The sequence below is a fragment of the Topomyia yanbarensis genome, chromosome 2 (genome assembly GCF_030247195.1).
Source record: "Topomyia yanbarensis strain Yona2022 chromosome 2, ASM3024719v1, whole genome shotgun sequence".
NCBI lineage: Eukaryota > Metazoa > Arthropoda > Insecta > Diptera > Culicidae > Topomyia > Topomyia yanbarensis.
The window spans coordinates 86,110,700-86,126,016 of NC_080671.1; the positions used below are offsets into that span (position 1 = coordinate 86,110,700).

General features: G+C 39.5%; 1 protein-coding gene across 1 annotated transcript in view; it reads right to left on the reverse strand.

Annotated features, from left to right (window-relative positions):
- Positions 1-538: 538 nt before the first annotated feature.
- Positions 539-15,317, reverse strand: part of LOC131678733 (clavesin-2-like) — an 89,620-nt gene continuing 74,841 nt past the window's right edge. The window contains exon 4 of the mRNA XM_058959017.1: positions 539-1,348. The gene's annotated coding sequence lies outside the window, so the exon portion shown is untranslated. The remainder of the gene's footprint in view (positions 1,349-15,317) is intronic.

Sequence of the window (15,317 nt, forward strand, 5' to 3'; positions counted from 1 at the left end):
GAACGAACCGCGAAATTACTAATTCAAAGCAGTTACGGTAATAAAGCTCTAATCATGATCGCAAATCGTTCGTTTAAAGGGTATGAGTTATGAATAAAAATAGAACATTTATAACCACTAATTCTACACACGTCCTAATATAGCCGCATGTGGATTAGAACAATGGAATGACTATCAGGGCACGTGTGTCGCAACATAAAAAAACGTAGTGTAGGTATGTATAGTCGAACGGGGTGGAAGGGCAATGGGTTCGATCGAGAATAGGAGACTGATTAGAAATTTAATAGCTATCGATAACAGGGTGGTGTGGGTAAGGCAAAAACTTACTGATGTAATCAGTAGGACAAAAGAATATCTTATAACGTTGTTAGATTTTTTCTTGCATTTTCCATTAAGGTATTGAACAACACGTTTTAGGACTGATTTTATAAACATTAAGTCTTATGCAGATGGAAGATAAAATAGTTATAAAATTACAAACCAAATGGCGGCACTAAACAATTATTGACTAAGGATTTTCTTTTGCAATAAGAATAAAAATGCGGACGATTCGCTTCCTTTAATAGTTGTTTACTAAATAGTAGTTATTTCACAATCGTTTGTAAATTACAAAATAGGAAATATTAATGACTTAAATATCTTACTGCTTATACTAAGCTAACCGTTCGTAAAGTATACGCTAGAATTACTGTTTTGCATAATATGGACGGATTCGATTATTATATGTAGTATTGTTGAAACTGTTCCAACAGTAGTGTAATTAAATGCTCAAAACTCTCGTGATCTTTTAACTGGAAACATAACCTACATATAAATAGAGAAAGAGACTAATGTACCCCGCTAAACACTGCCCTATATCAATTCAATATCGTTTGGTATAGCCGTAAAAGCAACGAAACAGTAGTCGAAATATTGTCAATCCATTCGTACTTGTAGGTATAGTAGAAACATACGAAATATCGTTAGTAAAGCTCATCACTCTATTTATTGAACTGTCTGCAATGCGTCATATCACCTAATCTACATAATCGTCGTTCAGTTCTGGGAAGATGTAAGCTCATTTAACAATCTTTTCTTTGCTGATTTTTTCTTCTCAATTCTTCATTAGCGGATCAAAACAATTCATATATCTTTATTCTTTAATCAATTCGACCTTCCGTCGACTTGGCGTCTATTCTGTCCAAAAAGGATTGCGCATACGTTTAGTATGAAATTACTGCTCAGCCGCAATGTGGGTTCTTGAACGGGGCTAATTGCGACAGCAGTATGTCCTAAACGACGTACATTCAAAGAGACGCACATGAAATTTAATTAGCGTTCGTCTGTCGATCCAAAAGAGAAAGGTAATCTGTAAGTAGATTGGAGGAGAGAAAAAAGGTTAATGCTAAACGAATGCAATGCAAATGAGTCATTTAGTGAGATATTGTGACGTGTGAGGTACAGTCACAAATTGCGAGTATACTTCCCTTAATCGCAAGTCAATCCCATGTTCTATGGAATTCGCTATTTACATGAGACTGAGTTACGATTATAGGCAGTATACGAGATACATAATTTAAAAGGCGCAAATAAGTGTACGTGGTGATACGTATCAATCACAGAGAACAGACATCCATCTCGAGGGTATTCGATCGCTGTTCTCTATGGATAAATGAATTGAAAGACGCATTCGCGGTCAATTGAAAGGTTGCTCTAGTTATCATCCAGGTTTATTTTTATGACTTATGATAACTGTTTACAAGCATTGCAAAAAGCGATGATGTATACTTTTAATAAATCTACTGTCTATTGTGCAGTTTGTGTGCTGATAATAAACTTGAAAAAATGTACAAAACGCCAGCATTCTAGGTATTGAACTCATATTTACTCCATTCCGTCCATCTGAAGCCATTGACCAGGGGTGGCATTACGCATCTCGATTCGATCAAAATTCTATCGAATCGACCTTGTTTCGCATTATGTTTTTCGAACCGGTCTCGAAAGTAAATTTTCGTTCGAGTTCGATCGAAGAAGTACTAGATGTTGGCATTATGGAAGTGTTGGCATTATGGAACCAAAACAATCGAACTCGAAAGCGACTCGAGTCGAACGTATTTGCTCGATAGTTTTATTGCTATCGACTATCGTTCGAGATTATGATTTGTGTATTTATTTCATGTCATTTTTTAAATTGGTTAACAATCAGAATACTTAGAGGATATAAAATCACCAAAAGGTGTAAAAAGTTCCCGCGTACTTTGAGCTACTTTATTTTATATCTATTTTCACTATCAGGAACATACTTTTTTGTAAAAAGTAATACTAACTTCTGATAGTTAATTATCCTACACCAAGTAATAATAAAAAGTGTTAAAACAAATCGATGGAGCAAAGTGAAGACACCTTGACTTGTCTAATCGCCATTCGATAGATGTATCATTCATTCTTGATTTCAAAGTGGTGATTTACACAATTTTATATTCGAATTGATGCATTTGTTTCCGGCTATACCTCAATGGTTTTCAATATCACAAGAATGTAGCCTTGAATTCAATGCCATAATGTGCGTTTTATACACCAACGGATATAAACAGAATTAGGTGTTATATCGTCATTTGTATTAAATGCATGAAAATACATAATATTATTTTATATAGCAAAGAACTTTGAATCAAATTGGATTGCTAACAAATTTGAATGCATCAACCGATTAAAAATTATGCCATCTACAATTTCTGGAAGCACTAAACTTTATAATCTTCATTTTAATTGTGTTCTCCCTGCTTCTAGTTGTGTGCTATATCTTTAACAAAATAATTAATTAACAAGTACACGGAAAACTCCACAAACACAAAAACGAATTTTTGTCTTGACTATTCCAACTAAAAATGGCTATTTTAACGAACTAGTTTTTTGATTTTTGCGCCATCAATTGCTGAAAAAATTGTTGCTTTTGGAAGCAAGTTTCCTGAAAAAAACGCTGAAAACAAAAATTTTAATACAAAATTAGCCATTTTTATTGAAAAGGGCAGTTTGTTCGCTATGAATATTTTCCAAAAATTTTGAAGCTAATATAAAAGCGGCTTCGAAATTTAATTGTGCTAGTTTGTTCTCTTAGAGGTGAGGGTGAGTGAAGTGAACAAATTATGAACATGTTTGGGTCAATTTCTTTACCACTACCACTATTTTTACTCTGTGAATTTGACGCGAAAAAAAACAAAACAAAGTGAAATTTTGTTTACACTGAAAAAAATTCTTAGGTGGATTGAAAATTATCATACAATGAACGAAATCATTACTTGTTTTCTGCAACGAAGCATATTCTTGCATAGTAAATAGTTGGTTTGGTTTATTTCACGAACTGAAAAATGGCATCTTAATGAACGAAAAGTTGAGTAATGCTACATATTTAATGTACGGGTCATTCCACGGCAGATTTACAACCACAATTTTAAATCCTTCCAAAAAAAATTCTTGCATTCTTAGCACAAAATAATTAACATCTATTTTTTGTTTTGGCTGTATATGAGATTTTTTTTTTAAGTTATGAGTTTTTTTTTTAATTTTACGAATTGGACCATTTTTCAACCACTGATAACTCGGAAACTCTTCGTTGTACGGAAAAATGTATTAAATAATAAAAAGTGCGTTTTCGCATGAGCTCTCCAATAAAAATCTGATATAGTTTTTTTGTTATTTATGTTATGAATGCTGCAAATGTTAAAATTTAAAAAAAAACAAGCTTGGACTAAAAAGTTTTATGACAACATTTATAATTATATTGAGAACTTTATTGCTTTACGAGATATTTCAATTAAAGCTGATCAATACATGGCGTTTAATACAAAACTGCCCCTTTTAATGGTATAGTTGTAATGTCTTGTAAATCATTTTAAGATCCACTGCAAAATTTTTACACAATATGTTTAACATGATTATTATCATTTAAAGAAAAAATAAGCAAAAAGAATTGATCCAACTTTTAAACAATTTTTTATAATATTTGCAGAATATAGAAGTTGTAAAAAAAAATTCTCAATTTTTCCGGCAAGCTCATGCGAAAATGCAACTTTTTCATGCGAAAATGCAACTATTTTTAGCTACAAAAAATTGGGATTGAACTAAAATTTTATTTGTAAATCTGACGTTGATTGGTCCGTACGGTGCATGAAAGTTGTCATCGATATCCAAACTATTTTTCGTGAATGAAACGAAATGACTCGTTCTTTTATCAATTGTTTTATATCGTATGAATATTTTTAGAAAGGTTAATTTTTTTTGTACATAAAAGGAAAAATTACATCGGATCTTTTTGGATCGATGGTTGACAACATCGATTTTATTTCAAAGTGCTCACCCCTATTGAGTACTAGAAAAAATGTTTCCAGTCACTCGAATCGAGATGCGAAATGCCACCCCAGCATACTATGTGGTAACAAGTGCAAAATGCTGGCCAAAATTATTTCCCTTTGATCTATGTTTATGTGTGTTTCGCCCATCGACTGCATTTTGAAAAAGCTTCAATAAATGATACAAAGACCAAGTATCAAATACGCTACACTAAATCCAAAAAGTAAACCTGAGTTTCTGTGCTTGGCTACCCGAGACATCAGTCTCCAGCCTAAAGCAGCAGCCAATGCGAGATGTACTAAACGTACATGGAATTTGTTGCATTTTTTCAAGCACAATTACAGTATTCTAATCAGGGCACTGACCGGACATTATTACATGGCATTATTCAGCGTGCTGAGCATTACTCGTTGATCTTTGTGAATTCGTTAACGGAGCTGCATATCATTTGATATGTAACTACCATGCAGTAATGCAATTGCGTATCCGGATTTTTGGTTCTCCATACATAAGATTTGTATATCTATCTATATATATAAAAGTCAAAGTTTGTATGTATATGATTTATAGACTCCCAAACGGCTCAACCGATTGCAGTAAGGCGTTTGTTCTGGAGCGTGTTTGTGTGGTATTGGTTGGGGATTATCTGCCCGCCAGATGGCGCTTCGGAACAAATTGTGTTTTCCTCCTATTTCGTTGAAAGTCGCAGCAACGCGCGGTGAGTATTAGCTAGTGTATTATAAAATTCAACTGACAATTTGTCTAAATGAACTAAACTAAACTAAACATAATTAAGCTAGTGACAATACACGATGACGAAACTGTAAAGAATTCATAACGAAGTCGAAAATTGGACTGTTGGTAGCCTAGTTAGTGCTGCGCATTTCAGAATGCAGCAGAGCTCGAGGGCGAAGGGTACGGGTAGGCGCGTAGAGGCTAATTTGACACGAAGGTAGCCTACGCTGCGTGTCTCCGATGTGTTAAAGTATTAAGTCCTAAAAGACGACAACGGTCCTCGTACAGTGGCAGGTTTAACGCATCATTCCACGGCAATTGACGTAACGCATATCGTACGAATTTACGCTGGACTGCTTCAATCCTATGGCTCCGCGTAGCTTGATAATGGCACCAGATGACGTTTGCAAATTCCAACTGCGGACGTACCAGTGAGCAATAAAGAGTCTTAAAACACAGAGGATCCCGAAATTCGTTGAAAATTTTGAAAATAAAACCCAGCAATCGATAGGCTTTGTCGATGGTCACAGAGACGTGATGAGTATACGTTAGCCTTCCATCAAACATGACTCCTAGATCGTTCACGTGTTCAACGCGTTGTAGCTGAGTTCCTGCGATGTTATAGCTGAAGGTAAGCACTTCTCGTGCGATAATAGCTAATGACAAAACATTTGGCAACACTAAGGACTATCATGTTTCTTACACACCAGCAATAAAAGGTGTCGATAAGATGCTGTAACTTACGGACATCAGCTTCATTCCGTATAACAAGAGAAATTCTTAAGTTGTCGGCAAAAAAACAACTTTCCTCCACGCCTTAGAACGAAAACTGCATCGTTCACGAACAGTGAAAAAAGCAGTGGACCTAGCGTACTACCTTGAGGAACTCTGGAAATGTGGCAAAAGCATTCTGAAACAATATCGCCAATTTGAACAACGATTTCACGGTGTTCAAGGTAGGTTCGAAGCCTAGCTTATCAAGCTTTGCTGTCAGTATATCATGATTAACGAACATTGAGAAGAGGAAAGATTGAGCCTGGGGTATCAACCCTTGAAAAGCTGCGGTAAGATACTGGATTTTAATCAACTGGCCAACGACTGCGAAACAATGCTTCTCATCAGGATGACCTTTTAATGAATGTGATTCAATTAACACTTGTACTTGGACTTGTGCTAGTTTGTTCTCTTAATTTGTTTTCTATGATTTTCCTAAAAATACCGACTCCATTATGGAAGCTAGGATGACCTTAATTTATATTAACCCTACAACGGTTTTGTGACTTTTTCTATACGTAAACGGTTTTGTGGGGTACATTTGTACCCCAAAGCCAAAATCGCTCTAATATGCCTAGTTTTTATTGAATTTATAATTAAATTGGATAGTTTTATGCAAAAATAAGCCAAGCAAAGCAGCCTTTCAAAAATATTTGCGTTTTGTAAATTTTATTATGCAATATTTCATTTTTTTTAAACAGGTCTTTAAAATACGTCAAAATCCGCTTTTTCCTTAATATTGGTATAACTTTGGAAGTTTCTAACCGATTTGACAATCTATACGGTGTTGAAAAGATTATTAAATTGCCTTTTGAACAAATAGTAAATAATTAAAAAACCGACAAAAAAGTGTATTTATTACGATGCTTGTTTGAAAAACAAACGCCAATACAAACAGTAAATATACAGCAAGATACAGTAACGAAGTTAAAACAGGAAGGCGTCGAAGGGACAGGCCAGTGCACTGTACGTTCCAGAGCCTGGGCTGCAGAAGATGAGGAATTGAGTGGTGCGTAATACATATTATATACAAATCATTCTCACGAATGAGCTTTGTCTCTTTTGTCCTCAAAACCATAAAGTATGATAACGCTCCAAGCGCCTTTTCTAGTTACTTTGCTATAGAAGCTTTATTACATCAAATAACAGATTCTATTGTTCAGCAGTGTTGAAGCATATACAATTTAAAGCAAGTTTCTCGCTTACTATGTATCGATATTTTCCTTATAGAAAAAGATATAATAAATTTTCCGAATTATATACACATAACACAAAATCTAACGTAAACAGTTTTGTGGGGTACATTTGTACCCCAAACTTTAAGCGGGCACTGCTAGGTTGGTCAAGTGAAACAAATAGGTTGCACCTGCTTTAATGGAAATTCAATAACCAAATTGATTTATGATAAAGTTTGCAGGGATTGCAAATAGCTCTGGGGTACAAATGTACCCAACAAAACAGTTCTAGGGTTAATTTTACGGGAATCTGCTTTTCTCGGAATGGAACAAGGAATTTGTCTAAGTCAGTGAGAGGCAAAAAATGCCAGTTTAAAGGTGTACTTTATCCGAATAGACGTAGTCATTAGGCATTTTATTTGTCTGACAAAATGATACCTAGATCTTTGCGTTTTTTTTATTTTTTAAGCTTTCCAACTAATTATAATAACACTGGAACATTCTTTGCTGATTTTCGAACAGTACAACTTATACAGCTTGTAACCCGCCAGGGTAACAATTTAGCACTGGGTGGAAATATACCTATTTGTGCGTATTCTCTCCGTAAAGTGTATTGTTATTGCAACATAACTCACCGCTGTTCATTATGCTCGTTCATGTTTTTGATGTAAATTTCGTTTAAATAATAGTCCATGAACGTTGTCATTAGTCCAGATAGGTGTAGTAATTTTTGTTGTGTATTTGTAAATAAATAGCATAGGGTTTAGTTAGGTTACCGCTCTCCTTTCGCTGCAAAAGTGGTCTGACTATGCTGTGCTATAGCGATGACAGCTATGCGGCGGTGCGTTTTTTTTGGTGTTTGTTTTGTGGAGTGATGAAGGCTGCCATCGACAGGGATGCCAAGTGCACAGATTTATCTGTGTTTCACAGATTTTCAATATGCTGCACAGATTGCAAAAAGTGCACAGATTTCCACTGTTTTCTGTTTTAAAGCACAGATTGCACAGCTTTCTTCTAGAATGCACAGATTAGCACAGATTTCTCAATTTTTTACCTTGCGCTTCATTTTTGACTCGCGCGAAAACCAAAAAAAAAGGTCACCACATCTTGTTTTCAACCAAATTTGTACGTTTTCCGTGACACAGATAGACACAGATTTTTAAATGGGCCGCGCACAGATTTTTCAGAATATCACCTGGCATCCCTGGCCATCGATAAGATAGATAGGGACAGACCACGGGAAAATACAGACGACCCCGTTACACCAGCTCGGGACAGTTTCCAGCCACAATAGCCGTAGTGCGAAGTGCGCGTGTGTGACGGAAAGTTATCCGTCGTAAAGTGCCGGCCCGTGGTTTGGGCGCTTGTTTATTTTGTGGTGCTGGAACGCCGTCGGGGGAAGCTAATCATCAAGGAATTTTCGCTTCCCCGGCTAACCGCAAAGGATCCAGACGCACCAATCCGCCCTCGCTGGGAAGGATAAGCCGAACGAGCCTTGCTCTCCTTCCCAGCTAATAGCCAAGGAGGGTGATGCAGGGAGGACAACGGCTCCCCCTGGGAAGAACACTGCGGTGTCTTCCGGGATTCTTTGTGGGGAGCAAAGAATCCGGTGATTCGTCACCACCGACGCTAGGGAGGTTCCGACAAAGGAGCAAAGCTCACCTCCCTAGAGAATTGTTAAGGACCGCTGCCGGAGCAGCCAACGAAAACAAGGAGAACTCGGCCGTTGTAGTCCCGGCCGATCGGACGAAATCGCCCGCCTTTCCGTCCGCAGCAGTGACTCACCAGCAGTGAAGTAGAGAAAATATAAAGTCGGCAAATTTAATTTGTTTTTTTCCGTTTTGTTTGTTGTGTAACGAAAATCCGAAATTCCGGTATAGGCACCTAGGCCGCCCTGAAAAGAAGGGTACGCCGGGCAAACAAGAACCCGAGTAGTGGACTAACTCCTACTTACATTGACTTACAAGCTTTAGGGAGGTTTTCGTGAAGCTACGTCATTATCAGGGGTGTTTCGAGGTACGCTTTGTTCGCAATGACAATTGTAGATGTTCAAAATATTTTGAAAAATCGAAGCTAGGTGATAATCAACTCTTGTACGCATATTAGTATAAATGTTTGGAAGATTGACGTTTTCATCCATTTTTTGCGAAAATTCGCTTTGCTTCCGGCAAAAATACAATGAGTTTAGCAGTCATTTTTTTATAATTTGGACCCCAACAAAAATATTTTGAATCTAATAAAATTATCTCAAAAATTATTCAAAAGGGCTAAAGAGATTTTGTAAACAAACTTATTTCGATCATTATTCCGCTGCCGCGTTGAATTTCATGAAAAATACATATGATTCGACATCTTTACCCTTGGTAGAATCAATTTCAAATGTTTTCTGGGTTGTAATTATGATGAATTAAGAGAAATCAGCAAAACAAAAGTTTGTTTACAAATCTTATTAGCCCTATTCAAAAGTTGATATGGAAGTAATTTTTAATTCGAGGGTTAAGTTTTGCATTTTGTTTCAGTTAATGACATCAACGGTTACTTATTGGGCCTTAGTAAATTTACTTTTCAGGATATCCCAGAGCTGCTTACGATGGAAACTAGATCCAGCCACAATTTAAATAACTGTTCATCCGATTACTTGTTTCTGCTTGGCAAAAAACGTGAGATACTGACCGACCGACTAGCCAGTTACGCTTCGATTAACATTGAGGTTATGGTCGCTCGTGGGCATGTCGTGTTCCGGTGAGGAAAGAGACAGAGAAACGAAAAACCGAAAAGGTACATAAATTTCACTGCCATTAACCTCCACACTATATAGGTACGCACAGCTGTCGGTTTCATTTGCCTATTTTTAATAAGACAAGTTTCCTTTCCAGAGATGTCTCGATTTCAGCGAGAGACCTTCGCCGGTCCAATGAAGTGCAAACCACAACTCAACACCGGCGATGGCGACAGGACGGAGGCAAGCCAAACCGGTAAGCACGGTGCTTTTACTAGCTTTTTCTATTATTTCAGGAACGATTTCTTATTTGTTTTTTTCCTCTACTGAATGACTTCTTGCTTAACTATCGTCTATACGGAGGGCAATTACTTTGTAGTTAGTTTCTATTTTAGGAACGACAGTGGCGTAGTAAGAAAATTTTTCGGGGGGGGATATGAAATTTTTTTATATATTTGAAAAAATGTTCAAAAATATTCTGAGTAGGAGAAAAAAATGTTCAAAAACCAACAACTCAGGGAACGGGTTTGGGTAGTCAAGGTAGGAAAGCTAGCTGTTGGTATAGAATAAATGCTCTTCCTCTACGAGGACAATCTGGGCGGCAAACTTCAGACTGTCTAATTTACTGAGCCCTTCAGTTCCCTTGTGCCATTCAGTACCACTTCCTCGTTGAGCTTCCGACTGGTTCGCGAACTACTCGGTCTAGTTTTCGACGCTAGATCTAGCCTACTCCGACGAAAAGTTCCCCGGCGAGAGAAGTTCGAGCCAACCAGCCAGGTGCTGCGGTCAGTTCGGCGATTCCGGTAGAGTAGGGCATCCGGTTTGCTGGATCCCAGGCGCGACTGGTGGTGTATCGTCGCGGTCCACGCGGTCTCGTTCCCGGCGATGAATCTGACTGTAAGCTGACGGAGAGGTCCCAGACGAAAAAAGTTCTCCCGATACCGATTCTTATTTGGTTTCAGTACCACAACTTCTTGATCCCTTTGACTCCGTAACCGGTGCCATTTAGCACCGCAACTCCTTTAAGCCATTTAGTTCTCTTCTTGGGCCATTTATCACTACTTCCTTGATGGTCCATTCAGTCCTCGACTTGTTCGCGAACAACTCGGTCTAGTCCCCGACGATGGACCTGACCTACTCCGACAGAGAATTCCCCGGCGAGAGAAGTTCTCCCGAGATCGAGCTAATCAGCTAGATGCCGAGGTCAGTTCGGCGATTCTGGTGAAGCAGGGTATCTGATGCACTGGTGCGCCGATGACCCGCGACTAGTGGTGTCTCGTCGCTGTCTACTCAGTCTAGTCCCCAGCGGTGAATCTAGCTTACGCTAACGGAGAGCTCCCTGGCGAAAAAAGTTTTCCCAATATCGATTCTTCTTTGGTTTTCGCTATTTTCTATCGGAACAACAGGTGGGGTGCCGTGGTCGGTCGGGCGAATCCGCATGGAGCGTGACGTCCGGTTCGCTGGCGTTTCGACGACTCATACTCGCTGCTCTGTTGCAGTCTATTCGACTAGTCCTCGGCGGTGGATCTAGCTTATACCTGCGGAGAGTTCCCTGGCGGTGATTGCTCTCCCGAAACCGTTGTTCGATGTCCATTCCGCTGTAAGACGGTGTCGATCTACATCAGCGGTTCTCAACCTTTTTCTTACCACGGACCCTTTAGATATCACACTGGGTTGCTGTGGACCCCCACAGATAAACATAAATTTTGTATGCTATCAATATGTTATTTTCAATTTGTTAGGAAACAAGATTTGAAATTCAATATGCACTCGGAAAATATATTTCTCTTCGCGGACTCCCAGCAATGACTTCGCGGCCCCCTAGGGGCCCGCGGACCCCAGGTTGAGAATCACTGATCTACATCATATCTCTGTTTACTGCGTTCCACGTCCTTACGTCGCATGTAATTCTGTAGGCTACATTATCCGGGTTGATGTCCGGTCCTCCCGTTTTAAGTAGCTCCCTGCACGTCCCTTCAAACCTCGGACATTCAAAGACTCTGCTCGGACATTCAAAGACTTCAAACCCCGGACATTCAAAGACGCTCCGGTGTCTCCTCGACGTTCTCACACTCCCGGCACAGTGTTGACGTTGCGTACCCAAACCGATGAAGATACTCCTTAAGCATCTGTGGCTCGGTAGGAGCTGTTTCAGGTGGAAGGTTATCTCTCCGTGCTTTCTATTGACCCACGTCAATTGGATTGGATGAGCCGGTTGGTCCACTTTCCTTTCTCCGTATTATCCCATTCCTGCTGCTACGTCACCATCGAATCGATTCTCATCATCTTCCTCACGTTTCTGACGTTTCATCGATTGTAGCACTTGATATCCTCCGTCAGGGCAATGCAGATGGGAATCATCTCGGCGTCAAGGCATACTGCCTCCGGTACGCAATCGCAACTCGTACGACCAGCAGTCGAAGAGTCCTGTTCAGCTTTTCGCGGTTTCACTTGGTTTTCAGCGCCGCACCCCAAGCAGGAGCCCCATATCGCAGTATCGATGACGAAACACTAGATAAAGACCCGACATTTCGCATGTGTAATCAACGTGGTTGTTTAAGCTCAATCAGTCGTCGATTATCACTCCCAATTGCTTCAGTGCACGCTTCGATGCATTCACATGCCCTTCGATGGTGATCTGTATCCGCTGAACCGCTTTGCAGTAGCTGTCCAACAACAAATCCGTCTTGTAGTGAGCTATTTGCAGCCTGACCCGTTCATCCAGCTCTCGATCGCATATATTGTCTCTGTCACCGACACCTCCATTTCTTCAAGTGTCTCACCGTTATTGACACATCGTCTACGAAACCAACGATTTTCACTTTCCTGGGCAGCCGCAGTGTTAAGACCCCACACTGATAGAATATATTCGTAAATCGCTAGGAATTAATTTCGTAGAAACAACTTTCATAAAATATACGAATTTTTCCTACATATGATGAATTGTTCGTAGTTCTATCGAAACACTTTTATTTTTTATTGCGAGTTTTTCGTGAAAACCACGAAATGACTTTCGTTGGCTTATTACGAAAAAGCTTCATTCAGCAAACGAGTCGTTCGCTGTTATATACGAATATCTTTATAATATTTACGAGCACCATTCATCAAACAGTCCACGTCAAAAGAGCAATATGGAGCCATTGTTGATATTCGTCAGATAATTGTTGTTGTCTGACTATTTAGTAGTCGTATCTGTGTCCGCCGGTTGCAGGAAGATTCCTTGAACCTCTTTCGCTTCCAGTTGATTCAGAATCTGGAGCAGTACAGAATCGATTGAGCCGTCGCGAACTGCTCGTTGATTTTGTATGAACAATTTTGAGTTTTTCTCTGCCGGAGCAATATCGGTGCATTCAAACATCGATCCTAAAAGATCGAATGCGACCAACGAAATCGTTTGTAATATACATAAACGTTTATTAAAATAAACGAAACATTTCGTTTCTTTCACGAAAAATAATGTCGATAACTTTCGTGCAATGTAAACTAAATAAGTAAAATTTACGAAAACTTTCGTTCATCAAGCGGCCATTTCTTCGTACCACAATAAAATCGATTTGGCAACATCGATTTTTTTAAACAAAAAAAAACGATTTTGTCAAACATCGATCCCAAAAGAACAATAAGAGGCTAATAAATACGAAAACTTCTAAGATAAACGAAAAAATTTCGTGCGACCAACGAAATCGTTCGTAATATACACAAACGTTTATTAAAATAAAAAAAAAAAACATTTCATTTCATTCACGAAAAATAATGTCGTTATCAACGATAACATTCGTGCAGTGTACATACATAAATGTGTAAAATTTACGAAAGCTTTCGTTCACCATACGGCCATTCTTATTCATAAAATGAACGAAACTTACTATTTACAGGGCACGAAAATACTTCGTTGCAGAAAACGACGCATGAATTCGTGCATTACATGATTCATTATATTCACGAATTTATATTATCAGTGCATCCCATTCCAAAGTGTTGGACAGAGAATGGAGCCCTGAGTAACGCCCGCTGCGACTCGCATCGCCTTCTGCCCTTTTGTTCGTCTGGTATAGCAGTGCTCTACTCCGGAAGTAGCTCTTCAGGATGCCACATTCTTTTATGCCACGCTGCGCATTGGTCTATTCGAGGCTGAATGGCCCGGTGACTTCCGCCATGGTTGGTATTCCATCCGGACCGGGAGTTTTCTTTGATTTTAGTCACATCGACGTGTCTTTGAGCTCGCCGTTAGTCACTTGCCACTCGACTGTGTTACGTGCGGTGTCGGTGACCAGGTATTTGTATCGTGATTCGGGAAGAGACCCTCAACGATTATCTTTAGCTTACCCGGGCATGTTTCAACTGGTGTCGACGAACCCTCGTCTTCGTGATGACGACTCAGTACGCGTCCCCCAGGGATTGACGTTTATTTCTCAGCACAGATACTTATGGCAATTGGCTTGCTAAGCTTGATCTCCCGTTTTAAAGAGTCCCTACCTTCTAGATGCGCTCCTATTTCAGTCTCCGATCTTGCGCTCTGAGCCCGCCTTCTGGCTCTAAGACAAGCAGCGTGTAGCGTACTGAGTTACTCATTTAACCAGTAAACTGCACGCCGTCTACTGCATGGCCCTAGTTTTCGTGACATTGTAACGTCACAAGCCGTCGCAATCCTTCTTATTAACCGTCAGCCGTATAAACGTACTTGATTCCGTTGTTCGCCGAAGTAACTCAACAAAGAGGTTTTCGTTAAAGGCGTTCGTCTTCCACTTTAGCTTGCCGCCCGTCTTTCTTCGTACTACAGCAGGGTTCCATTGGCCGATGCGGTAGCGAATCGCCTGGGGGTCTCTATGGGGATACTTCTCTCACACTCTCCAGTCCATGTTCGCCGTCAGTCAAGGACTACAGAATGTGGCGAAATTTCTCTCGGTACCGATATCCGTTTCGTGAACCATTAAGCTCCTAGATCCTCGCTTCGCCGCGATCTACTCGTTATAGTCCTCGGCGGTTGAGCTAGCCTCCACAACGTGCCGAAAGGAAGGTATCGAGTCTGCAGCCAATTTTCACTACAAGGAAATATTTTCACAAGATAACTTTTGCAAATGAAACTTTGTGAATTTAAAATATTAGGCATTTTTTTGTTCAACATATTCAATTTTCTCAAATTTCTCCAAAATATTTCGGGGGGGGGTTTCGTCCCCAAAACCCCCCCCCGCTACTACGCCACTGAGGAACGATCAAGAGTGGCTAGTTGACGCCATCTGAGGTAGTAGTACGACGGAACGCTAACATCTAAAGAATGTGTAACAAATAAAGTGGTTTTTGATGGCAGATTGGCAATGTCTTATGTTTCACCAGGTTCATTACAGGAAATCTCTTTTCATTCGAAGCTTGTTTAGTTCGGAAAAAAAAAACTTGTAACATTTGTCCCGCAAATTATACAAAGAGTTTGTTCTGTGTTCTGACTGCCGTAGTAATAGTAATATTTGAATGATTTGGAACGGTTTGCTGTTTTTTATTTAGACACAATTTACTTTCACAACGACGGCGAAAACACTCGTTCAACTCAGGTATTTTTTCGTCAACGCTGCTCTCAAACTAGACCGTGC